The following is a 13,248-nucleotide window of genomic DNA, read 5'->3' as shown; positions in this document are numbered from 1 at the left end:
TTAAAAATCTAGGGTTTTAGGTCTTACCTTGATTTCTCACCAAAAGTGAAACCCAATACTTAGACATGATCAAGAACTGTTCAAAATATCAAATACCTAAAGAAAATTGAGAGATTGAACTCAACTTTCTAAAAATCTACCCAAAATAGAAAAAGCTAGGGTTTAGGGATTTACCTCAAATTGGTTAGTGAAAACAATAATTTTACCCAAGGATCACATTTCCAATGTTGGATTTGAGTTTGGGATTTTCAAAATGCAAGATTCTAGGGTTTATGGGCAAACCCTAGGAGAGAGGGGCGAATGTTTGTCTAGAAAGAGAGTGAAGAGAGGGAGAGAAGTGGGCTGAAAACCGAGTCCAGCCAATTTCAGTACAAGCCTGTTCCAATAGGCAAGTGGGTTGTTCGGACAAATGTGTGAATGGTACCGCTCTCGGGTAAAGCTGTCCAGACACATAAATTGTCTGTTTGGACACATTCAAAAACTGGGACTTATTAGTAGTCCTGTCTACAGGCCATTTGGACATGAGAATAGACAAAAACTTTCTGCCAAGCCCATCCGGACACCAAATGGATCCGTCTGAACACACAACTCAGTAATTCACTTAAATTCATTTCTAAGTGTTTTTCTACATATTTTACCTGATTTCTCCCATAGTTATCTAATTTGTGTTTTAAACCATTGATTAATATCTTGGACGTTACATCCTTCCCACCTAATAAGAATTTTGACCATGAAATTTAAGCTCTAATTTGTTAAACACACTTACATTCATGGATTATATCTAAGGAAAGATGTTACAGGGGCATGATAAAGTGATCATACCTGGGTTTACTTGAACAAATGTGGGTATCGATCCCGCATTTCTCGCTCAAGCTCCTATGAGGCTTCTTCTATGCCATGGTTTCGGCATAAGATCTTCACTAGAGGAATGGTCTTGGTCCTCAATTGTTGTTACTTGTGATCTAACACTTGTACGTGAAGCTCTTCATATGTCAAGTTTGCTTGAATATCAAGAGGTCATAGCTTATAACGTGTGATGAATCACGAATACTTTTCTGCAATTGAGAGACGTGGAAGACGTCGTGAATACCTGTCAAGCTAGGAGGCATTTCTACTTTTTATGCTAATGGGCTCACATGCTTCAACACTTGGAAGAGTCTAACTTACCTTGGACTGAGCTTGCCTTTATTGCCAAAACGTATACGCCCCATATTGGCGACACCTTGAGATACACATGGTCACCAACTTCGAACTCAAGTTTGCGATGATGCTTATCCGCATAACATTTTTGTCGGCTTTGGGTGGTGAGCATCCGCTTACAGATGAGTGCAACCTTCTCTTTCGTGTCTTGCACCATATTTGGGCCAAATAATTGTCTTTCGCTAACTTCATACCAATACAATGGCGATTTACACTTACGCCCAACAATGCTTTGTACGGTGCCATACCTTTGATTGAGCTTGCCCTTATTGACAGGATTTAATGAAAAATCTTAACGGAATAGTAAAATTGAAAAAAATTGAAATATTGATACATTAAATTGACACTTTTAAAGTACAGGGGTATAATTTCGAAAGTAATTGAAGATTAGGAGTGAGAAGTAAAGTTTTCCTAACTTTAAATTACCAGTGTTATTTGCAAGCTAAAGTCTTACTCAATTATTGTATTAATTGATTTTATGTCAAATTACTAAATCCCTTTAAGATAACTTTTTTTTCTTTTACTTAACCAAAACCAAAATTCAGTAACCTAAAACCTCCAATAACGTCTAACAAGTTTAGAGTTTATTTTTCCAAAAAAAAAAAAAAAACCAGTTTAGAAATAAAATAGTCCCGCAACTTCCCTGCCATTAGGATTGCATACCATATTTCAAACAACTGAAACAAGATAGGAATTTTAAACTCATAAATCCTTAACAAAATAGAAACTTTTGCCCGACAACCAAGTGCTTTTCAAAAACTCCTAAACATCACCATCTAATTTAACCACCAATTTGAAAGAAAAGATAAACACATAGGAAAATAAAGATAACAACGGAAATAATAAACTGAGAGAAGAGATTTTAAGTGGTTTGGTCTATGACCTACATCCATAGGATAAAGCCCTAAGGCTACATTATACTCTTATTGCTTGATCTTTTCTCAATACATTAGACTCCTATTTATAGGAGAGTTTGGGTAGATAAGTATAGTAATCAATCAATGTGATTTGATTGATTTGATTACCATCAAATCTGATTACAAACATATCAATCAATGAGATTTGATTGATTTGATTACCATCAAATATTTACAATAAATTTCTGAAATCAAATTCCCTAATATATGGAGAATATATTCTCCTACAAACTTAAGGTGGAAGAATCTGAAACCTTGAGTTTGAATTTTCTTCTTTCTTTAAAGATGGCGAGCAGCGGCGAAGAGTGGAAACTTGTTGGAGATGGCAATAGTGATGACTGGAGTTTGGCCTTTAACAACAATAGGCCAAGAATCTTCAAAATATGGCTAACGATGGGCCAAAAAGAGAGCCAACTGTGGGCTAAATGGGCCTTGGTAGCGAGGTTTTAGTAATACCTCAAAGGACAAACACATAATGGGCCATCTATGGGCCAACAAAAGAAGAGCCAACTGTGGACTAAATGGGCCTGGGTAGTGAGGTTTAAGGTAATACCTCAAAGGCCAAACATATAATGGGCCAAGAAAAAAAAAGTGAACTATGGGCTGAAATAGGCATGAGTTTTTAGTAATACCTCAAATACCTAAAATCTTTTTCTTCTTCTTCTTCCCTTTTTTTTTTTTTTTTTTTTTTTTTTTTTAATTTTTTTTATTCCTGCTGGGTCAGGTATGATAACCCAAAATAAATAAAAGATTCTTCTTTTTTTCTTTCTTTCTTTTTCTTCTTCTTCTTCATTTCTTCATTTTTTTTTTTTTTTTTTTTTTTTTTCCTGCTGGGTCAAGTCTAATTATATCTAAGAATAGAAACAAATATGACTAGGCCGAATCTAAGCCAAAGACAAAGAAGAGTCTTCTTCTTCTTGTGCAAGGACGAAATCGACCAAAAAAAAAAGGAGTTGTAGGATCAAGGATGGACCTAAAAACAGCCATGGAAGGCGGCTGGGAAGGGTGGAACTTGGAGTAGTCTCGTGGACAGAACGGCGTTGGATGGATTTGCGTTGGAGTGTCGGGCGCTGTACACGGCTGGGATGGTGGCTTGATGAAGGTGGACGGATCTGTGGGCAACTTTGCCTCTGTTGAATTTTTTTTTCTTGTCTAGTATCATCTAAGTATAAACGGTAAACAAAACAAAAAGAAGTTTCTGAACCATTTACACCCATCACAAAGAACTCCAGAGATATCTCCTTCTTTTCTTTTCTTTTTCTTTTTCTTTTTCTTTTTTATTTTTTTTTATTAAGTACCTCTAACAAATGATGTAACGCCCCCAAACCACAAAGGGTTAGGTTCGTCACTTTCTCTTTAAAAACTACAAAGATTCGTAAGGTCTGCCAAATATCTTAACTAGTATGCTGATTTAAATAAATAAAAATAATAATGGTTTCAAAATCTCAGAGTTTTTAATAAATGCGGAAACGGTCATTTAATTGTAAAAGATACAATAACTGAAAATTATGGGGTAACATAAATGAAATGTCCTAATGCATTCCTAGATCCCATCCCGGCCACCTACGTCTCTCTGTTCATAACTGAAAACAAAAACAAAATAAGGGGTGAGCACAAAAAAAACATGCTCAGTAAGGAAATCCTCAACCATAAAACAGTTGAGTTAAATTCTTTTGAAAATCTTCAAACAATTGTCAAAAAAAAACTTCTTTTAAATATCTCCAAAACATTTGTCAAAAACTCCCTTTTATAAATCTCCAAAACATTTGTCAAAAAACTCCCTTTTTATACACAAGATAATATATATATATATAAATTTGAAATAATCATTACTCATAGTATGCCCAATACACTATTACGCCCTGTGTACGTAGGGTTGCGCGGTCGTTGCTGTGACCTTGGGTGAGTAACGCGGTTTACCTGTGGCCACAGGCCCCACCCCCGTCAGCTAATTAATTGAAGTGCACTTAGACTGACATAGAGACAGATACCGCTGTCACTAAGCGAACCAGCGGGTGCGCTTCCATCTCGAGCTACGGTACCGAGCTAAATCTTGAAGGGTCTCGAATCTCTGCGGGTCTAGGGCCCAAATAATAGTCTCCTCCACACACGTGCCCTTTTCAAAAATATTTCTCCTTTATATATAACTCAAAGAGTTTTTCTCCCAAAACTTTCTCATTCTTTTCTTGTATATCTTCTCACAAAACTTTCTCATTCTTTACTAGTATATATAGGGCAACGTGTTGGAGGGTTTTTTTACTCAAAATCACGATTTCAAGAATATCATTTTTATACTCAAAACTTTCATATCAAAACCAACAAATCCTTTATATAAACAAAATAATTTAATAATTTGAAATACCGAATCAAAAATAATCAAATTCGAAATTTTGCAAATAAAGGAATATAATTAAAATAATATAGTAATTTGAGAAGGGGTAAAGGGTTCCCTTACTTGGATTTTCCCATTCGGGATCGAGTTTACTCTCTTTGTATCGTTTCTTGGTTTATTAAATAATAATTTTCACTAGAAAAATCTAGTGAAAATGATGAGTTCGGTCACGGAAATTTCACTGGAAAAGTCACCGGAAAGTCGTCGGAAAATCACCGGAAAGTCGCCGGAAAAGTCACCGGAAAGTCTGCCGGAAAAGTCTGCCGGAGACGGGTCACCGGCGGGTCGGGTTCCGGGTTCGGGTATGGGTCCGGGTCTTCGGTTCTAGGCTCATGGTTTATGGGCTCGGGTCATGGGTTATGGGTTTGGGCTGACTGGGTTCCGGGTTAATCAGATTGGGCTGAAGTCAGGTCCGGGTTGCTGGGTTTACTGGGCTTCTGGTTCTGGGCTGTTGGGCTTCGGTTTGTTGTTGGGTCCGATCAGTGGTTATAGGTTGAAGATCAGGTTATGGGCTCACAGAAATGGAATTTCTGGGCTAGGCCGAATGCGGTTCAGATTAATGGGTTGGGCTGTGGTTCACGGGTTGCTGGGTTTGGATCATGGTTCATGATCTGATTAGAGAAGTTATTAATCCCACTCTCAACAGATTCCAGGGATCCAGAAGAACTCGCCGAAATCCCACACTGAACTGCCGAAGAGATCATGCCATCGGAGATCGGCTCTGCTTCATCGGTTTTTGTGACTAATGGGCACCGGTCTTAGCCACAGGAGATTGCCGGAAATCGCGTGATTCACGGTTGCTGGGTCAGACGCCGGATGCTCATCACCGATCTGATTTTCTGGGTTCGGTGTTATGGGTCAGCTACGGTTGCTACGGGTTGATGGGTCTCGGGCTTGGCAGGTTTGGAGTCCACGGATTCTGGGTTGCACGGCTGGTTCTGGTTGCACAGAGTGGCTAATCGGCTTGGATCGGTTGATTGGGTTTGAGGTGTTTGGGTTCACTGTCTCTCACTCTCAATCTCACAATTGATCTTAGTTCTCTGTTTCTCACTTGGTTTCTCCTTTCTCCATTTCTCCTTCTCTCATCTCTGTTTCTCTCTGACTTCCACAATCTCGGTGGTTCTCAGCTCAGAAGAAAAATGAAGAAGAAGAACAGAAAAGAAGGAGAAGAAACTGCAGAAGAAGAAGTGTGCGATTGTAGGAGAAAATGCCCAGTTTTTATAGAAGAAGAATCGAGTGCAGGTGGTTGAAGTGATCTTATAAAAATACACAATGGAGAAGAGTGGAAGATGATTGCTTGTAGTGATCGATTAGAGAAATCAAGTGGAGAAGGGAGTGCGATTATGAAATTGCAGTGGAATTGGTTTGGTGAAGTGGAGAAGATAATGGAAGATTAATAAACTGTAGTGGAGAAATCATTCGAAGCAAATGGAGAAGATGGAAGATTAATGCTGCAGACTCGCAGTGGTCGATCAATACATTAAAGTGGAGGAATAAGAAGAATTAAAAGAAATAAAACAGAGTGGAGAATTGAATATTAATAAAATAATATATCTGAATAATTTAAACAAAATATATTTGTATAATAATATATTACGAATTTATAAAAATAGGTAAATAAATTTTTACGTCAATTATATTAACTTAGTAATAATTATTCGGTGATAAAATAATTTATCAGTTTTCCAAAACACCGGTTCATTAAAAATCAGTTTGAAAATATTTATAAAATAGTTTAGAAAACGAATGATAAATAATCATTTATTTTTTTTTAAATATAAAAATATATTTTAAAAACTGGGGTGTTACAAATGATCTACAATTGGAAATCGCAACTGGGTACAGCAAAGCCTACAATCTATCAAAAGAAGATGCTTTCCCACAACAATATAGTCTTACAATATTGTCAAAGAAAATAATGGACTCTTTCATATTGCCTTGCCGTATGATAAAATGGGTAAAATCATAGACAAAACAATGAAGGAAAAGATAAAGTGGTAGAAAATAAAGCATATTGCCTTTATGTATGATACAATGGGAAAATCATAGACAAAACCATGAGAGATGTTAGTTTGTGATTGGCTGCATTCTGTTTGACAAAATCATTATTATGTAATGTTGCTACATTATCAGGGATGCCGTTTATTTCAGAGTCTTCATTTCAGAAAAGTGTTTCAAAATGCTCAAAGAAGATTCTGTGCAGATTCTAAATTAAAGAAGTCAGATCCCAAGCTTTCGTCCAAACGCCTATTAGTGTCCAGAAGTTTCGAACAGTTCAAGGTTGCATCCATCAGACGTCGCGACAACGCGTCCGGACGCTCATCAGAGTTCGACAAGAAATTGGATTTCCTTCTCAGACACAGATATGGGAAGACAACTGCATCCATCCGGACGTCAGGTCTACACCGTCCGGACGCTATCCTTGATAGGGCAAGACGTGGAGAAGAATTGCAGCCGTCCCGACGTCAGGGCAACATCGTCTAGACGTGGTCCTTATTATGGTATTTACGTGCAGCAGAAGAGAAACTGTCTAGAAACTAGGGCAACACTGTTCGGACGCAGCCTTGATATAGTATTGCATGAAGCATGTTATTGAGAGCCAGTTTCACAGTTGTCCGTCCAGACGACCTCAGCTTGCGTCCGGACGCCGCCTAGAGAAACCGAATCAATGTTGATTTAGGTCTTCTGTAGCCTATAAATAGAGGCCTCTAGGCATGTACAATTTAAAGAATTTGGTATTGAATTCTTTATAGCTTAGAGAGTATTCTCAGGGAGAAATTGTGAAGATCCACTAGCTCTCAAGCCGTAGCAGTTGTGCTGTTGCTGCATTCATAATTGAAGTCTATCTTAGGGAGAAACCCAAAGGTAAAGGAATCCTTAGAAGACCCTTTCAAGTAGGAGACCTGGTTGGGAGGTGTTCACGTTGGGTTACATGTCAGAGTGCTATATATGATCTCTACATTGGGTATGTGAGTGCTACTGTCTATGTACTAGCTTTGTCTTCTGATAGTGGATTTCCTAGGTTTGGCTGCCCCGGAGTGGTTCTTCTCTTAAGTGAGTTTCCACTTCGTTAACAAAATAATTGTGTTTTTTAAATTCCGCATTTACATTATTTTGTTGCACATTGCACACACACACACGGTTAAATTAGAAGTCTTTTAATTTTCAATTAGTATCAGAGCTTGGTACACTTTGTATAGATTGAATTATTGAGTGTGATTCATATTTTTGAATTCTTACTATCACGAATTTTTCTATGTTATCTGAAGAGAATTCTGATACTGTGCTCCTTGAGAATTTTCTTAGACTAAGTAAAAATTCTAAAAATTCCAATAAAGAGCTCAAAAAGGTTAAGCAAGAAAAGGAGCCTTTAATTATTAAATTGTCTAAATTACATGCCTTGATTGACTCTTAGAAATCTAAGAATACCATGCTATTTGACATTATTGATACACTTGAGAATAAATTAAAAGAATTTGACAACCTCTTGAAAAAAATTCTCTAGTGATAATTTAAAGAGCATGCTTTGTATTCATTCAGATATTTCTAACAAGCCTAATTTAATTGTTAATGATTTGAGTGCTTCTAGTTCACATGCTTTTGATTCTGAATGAGATTCTATTATTATTAAGCCTGTAATCGTAGATATCGCTTGTTTGGATAATTTTGAAAATTCTTGCTTAAATAATTGTGTGAAGCCTAAATCCAAAGATACAGGTACTCAAGCTTATGGTAAGTTTGTCCCTATGTGTCATAATTGTGGGAAGGTTGGTCACATTAGACCAAATTGTTTTCTGTTAAAAACCCACAGATCTTGGACTAACAAGGATGCTCCGAGGAAAGGTAAAGTTGAAAAATCTTCCTCATCCAAATATGTCCTTCCACATAGGAGACATATAAAAGGTAAGGACTGTGTTATTTGTAAGAACGCTAACCTAAAATCTACAGAGATTGTCAAGAAGCATTCAAACAAAAGAAGCCTACCCACCTGTCATTACTGCGGCATCACTGATCACATCCGACCCAAATGTCCATAGCTCCAGGCTCAGAAGTCTATGGTTCAGAGGGAGCTGCCAACAAGAGCTACATTAGGCACTCTACCTCCGACGGTACATCAGGCTCCATGGCATCAGCAGAAGTTTGTTCCTGCAAATCAGAATGGCAAACCAAAGAAGAACAAATCAAGGAGCTGTAAGAGAAAGCCATAGAAGCCTAATAGCAGCCATGGCTACGAGGGGTTGCTGAGCCTGATGCAAGGTATGCTAATGAGAATGGCCAACATGGACAAGACACGCAAACCACCTCCATGGGTCAAGCTAGTATGGGTCAAGAACGATGAGACCATTCACCCCTTTAGGGGGAGTGGACTCACTTATTAAAGGTGAAGTCTCACCATGCCTAGGATTTTGGTTCCTAAATCCAAGTGCATGTCAGGTATGTTTGCATTGTAGTGTTTATCATGTCACATCTTATTCATGCCTTACATTCTATTATAGGAACCATTTATTTTATCTCCCATATTTTCTCTTGTTGTCTTGAGAAATTTTTCCAGGTATTATTTGGGGATGACATAAAAAGCACATCAGGCTGCTATTTTTTTGTCTTGGTAAATTCTGAACCTTTTGTGTGAACAGGTTTGATTTTATCATACATGCTAGGAGGTTTTTTTGTGTTTATTTTCATCAAGCATGTTTTTGTTGTTTTTCTATCTATTTTTTTTTCTACATAAAAAATAAAAAAATAAAAAAAAAATTGGGGGAGAAGATGCAGAATTTTTATTTTTTTCTTTTGATAGTTTTATAGATATTGTATTTATTTTTGCCTGATATCTCAATTCATTGTGTATTGATTGCCTATGCTTATATATGATTGAGAGTTTATACCTGATATCTGTTAAGTTTTCCTATGCATCTTAATGCTAGATAGTTACTTTTCTTATACGATGGAAATTGTGCACTATCCAAAGCTCTTCTAAGGTTTTTTTTTTTTTTTTCTCTTTGACTTCTTGCATTTGAAGATTCTTATGAGAGAGATTTTTTTTTGATAAGATGGTCAAACTGACCAACTCGCTAGTTGAACCTAGAACCTATAAATTCTGACATTCTTTCTGTAACGCCTCGCGTTTGCAAAAAGCGTAAGTGAAATTTTTTGAATTTTCATGTGACATTACGATGTTGTCAGAGTTAAATATTGGCAATGGAATATATATATTACAGACTTGGGATTAAATAACACTCCAGAGCTTCTAACTGAAATACCTCAAAATAGATATTTAAAGTGTGTCAGCATAATCATACATAGGTAGTAGTCATGCCTCACAGGGCGCAGATAATTATACAAGTCAAAATAACTAGAGTTCAATAATTACATAGCAGCAGAAATATAAATATTGTCTCTGGACTAAGTTAATGAACTACGTCATAGTAGTTCGCAAAAAGGAGGCAGTCTAGCCTCAAATACTAGTATCAGGATCCATCAAAGGATCTGGATAGTCCTGATATTCTTCCTCTTCATAACCTGTATTATCATACAATACAGAGAGAAAACAACAATACAAAATACCTAAGTAAGTCCACTGTTTCCATAATAATATGAATGCTGATTTATTTATGAAATGTAACACAATGAAATAAATAAAATAAAGATTATATATAAATATATATATACAATTTATGGCCTATGGTTGCAAGTCATAGTCATAGATTGAATATGTATATGTATATATAAATGAATAAAGAAATGGCGTGATAGTTTTATATACAGAGTTTTAATTATATCTTTGAAGCACTCCTCTTGTGATGGATCCTACGGTCCGTATTAGCATGTTGATTGGGATCCTACGGTCCCCCTTTTATGAGTTACCTCACAAAGTTTTATTAATCTTTTATTGGAATCCTACGATTCCAGCATAACTTAAATCCTATGGTTTCAGTGGCTTGTTTATTATTCATTAACGGGAGCCTAAGGTCCCACTGGCAACCATCACCCCCCCGGTGCATACAAGCTTTGTTATTAACCAAATTAGTTAAAATAGGAAAATATGCAAATTCACATGCGCAATCAAATAAATAAAACAGTAAACACAATATTAAAGAAAAGGTCTACCAGCATCACCCTCAGTAAGTATAAAGATACTTACTATTCTGTTCCAAAGATTTTCCTCAACAATTGCATAATTACAATCATGTAATAATAATAGATTAATAAAAAGCACTACGAAAATATTTATTATTATTACTGTACTTATTCTCAAGAAATTAGTTTCCATTACAACGGCTATAGATTTAAATATAATAAATATGACCTTATACTCGTTTTATTCCGATTTAGTTTTATTTCAATATCCCGTTCTTTTAATTTAGGTATTGAATGTCATTTATGATCCAAAATGTTTGGGTAGTGCAGTGTCACCACCATAATTAAAATTAACTCTATCTCTCTCTCTCTCTATATATATAAACCATTAGTCAAAATAACTTATATATACATATACATATATATATATATATATATATATATATATATATAAATGATTCACACACACATACTTTTCTTTAAAAATCACTCACACATGTTCACCAATTACACACACTCATTGTCTTCTCCTTTTGAAACACACATGCGCATATCTCTTTCTCCTTCACCCCACTCTTCACGCACACACCCAACCTTCACTGGCTAACCCACATAATACACATGTACTTCTTGTTTCACTCAAACACAACTCTCACTTTCTTCATGCAGTAAACGCACACACATGTTTACACACATATACATATATAAATCAGCAACATCTCACACCCACACACACCTTTAAGTTTTAAACTTACTGATTTACAGCTCAAAATTGGCTAGGAACTCCTTGATGCTGCCCAGAAGAAAGGGAGTTCTGCTGTCCAGAAAAAGGAAGAGCACCAATGAAGAAAATGATGCTCTATTTTTGGTCTTAGAATAGGGATAGTTTCTGTTTTAGTTCCCACTAATTTTGTGGTGAAAAGAGGGTAATTTAAGGTTTTAATCTAGCTTCCTAGGTGTTAGAAAACCAAGTGAAACATGTAGATTTTCGTGCTCAAAGTTGTTGCACTAAAAAGAAGACAGAACAACAGTTTCTACGTGGGTTCAGGACTTCTTCTCTTCTCTCAACTTCACTTCCAAAATCGCTCGATCCACTATAAAGTTGCTCGATCGACTTTGGTTGAAATATCTTTATTCATCTGACTTATATGTATGTATGTGTGTGTGTGTATATATATATATATATATATATATAAGTCTATTTAATCTATAACTAAAATAATTAAGTCTTATACCTATGTACACATGCAAATATCTATGCATTACTATCCTAAGCATGATATTTTTCGGGTATTACACTTTCTAGGTTGCAGCACCAAGTGATAAAAAGAATTCAAAATTCAATAAATATGGATAAATAAAAAGATCCATTGTTTATTGTGCTATAAATTTGTTCTTAAACTTGTCCCTAAAGAAACAATCAATGACCAAATCATTGCGGAAATAGACGGTCACTAAAGGATTAAGTAAAAGAAAAAGTGCTACAGCTTAGGGGGAGTGTATCAGATAAGGGTGGCTAGGCCCTAGTAAAATAAGGTTTGACTTTTGACTGATCTTTCATTGATTTTCTCTCTTGTTTAGAAAATTTAGTTGCTTTAAGTCATATCAACGAACTTCATACCTCATTGAAAAAGATTTCACACACACACATTGCATGAGTTGAGTAATTTATTTAAAATTTCTACAGGAAAATTTGTGCTTATTGAAAACTTTGCTCTCATTTATATCTTTACATATTTTTGAAATGCTATTTAACTATTTTATCAGTTGATTATACATGCGTGTTATTAAGCTATTTTTAGGGAAAAATATTTTTCCTTAAATTTTCCTCCAGTTTCAAATTTTCTGTGTGAAGCGTCCGGACGGTCCTCCTCATGGGTCTGGACGTGTGCGGTTTTGCCGAATGCTGAGCTGGTAGTGGCCGTCAGGATAGGTAAGTTGTGCGTCCGGATGGGTACCCTACAGGTCTTAAAATCACATCTCTTTCTCTCCTGCTGCCGCATAAGCCTTCTTTTTCTCCTTTTCTCTTAAGTTTTTGCGATTTTACTTGTTTTTCTTGTGCTATCTCACGAGTTCTCAGCCTATTTTGTCATTTTCTACATTTTTTTCCTCATTCCATGTACTTTGATACTTTTCTTATGTTCTTCTCAGTTTTATTAACTGTTAGAATATGTTTGAGATAAATATTGCATAAATTGTTTGTTTTCTGCTGTTGAGATTTGGATAGTTGTTCTGCAATTATTTGGACAGTTTTTGGGTTATTTATTGTGTATTTAATTTTTGGGAAGTTCATTTTACTGCCTTTATAATGCTGATTTCTTTTTTTTCTTTTTTTTTTGGGAGACTAACAAGATTCTAATTGGTTGAGGAATTTTTATTTTTTATTTTTAGGAAAAAATGTCTTCAGGCAGCTTTGAGCACAAGCTTCGACAGAGGATAGAGGAAGGCATAACTGCACTAGAGCCATGGTGAAAACCATGGACGGAGATAGACGGTCACTAAAGGTTGACGTAAAAGAAAAAGTGTTGCAGCGTACGGGGAGTGTATCAGATGAGGGTGGTTAGGCCCTAGTAAAATAAGGTTTGACTTTTCACTGATCTAACATTGATTTTCTCTCTTCTCTAGAAAATCCGGGTGATTTAAGTTATATTAGTGAAATTCATA

The sequence above is a fragment of the Alnus glutinosa genome, chromosome 4, assembly GCF_958979055.1.
Source record: "Alnus glutinosa chromosome 4, dhAlnGlut1.1, whole genome shotgun sequence".
Lineage (NCBI taxonomy): Eukaryota > Viridiplantae > Streptophyta > Magnoliopsida > Fagales > Betulaceae > Alnus > Alnus glutinosa.
Note: the sequence above shows the minus strand (reverse complement) of the source record.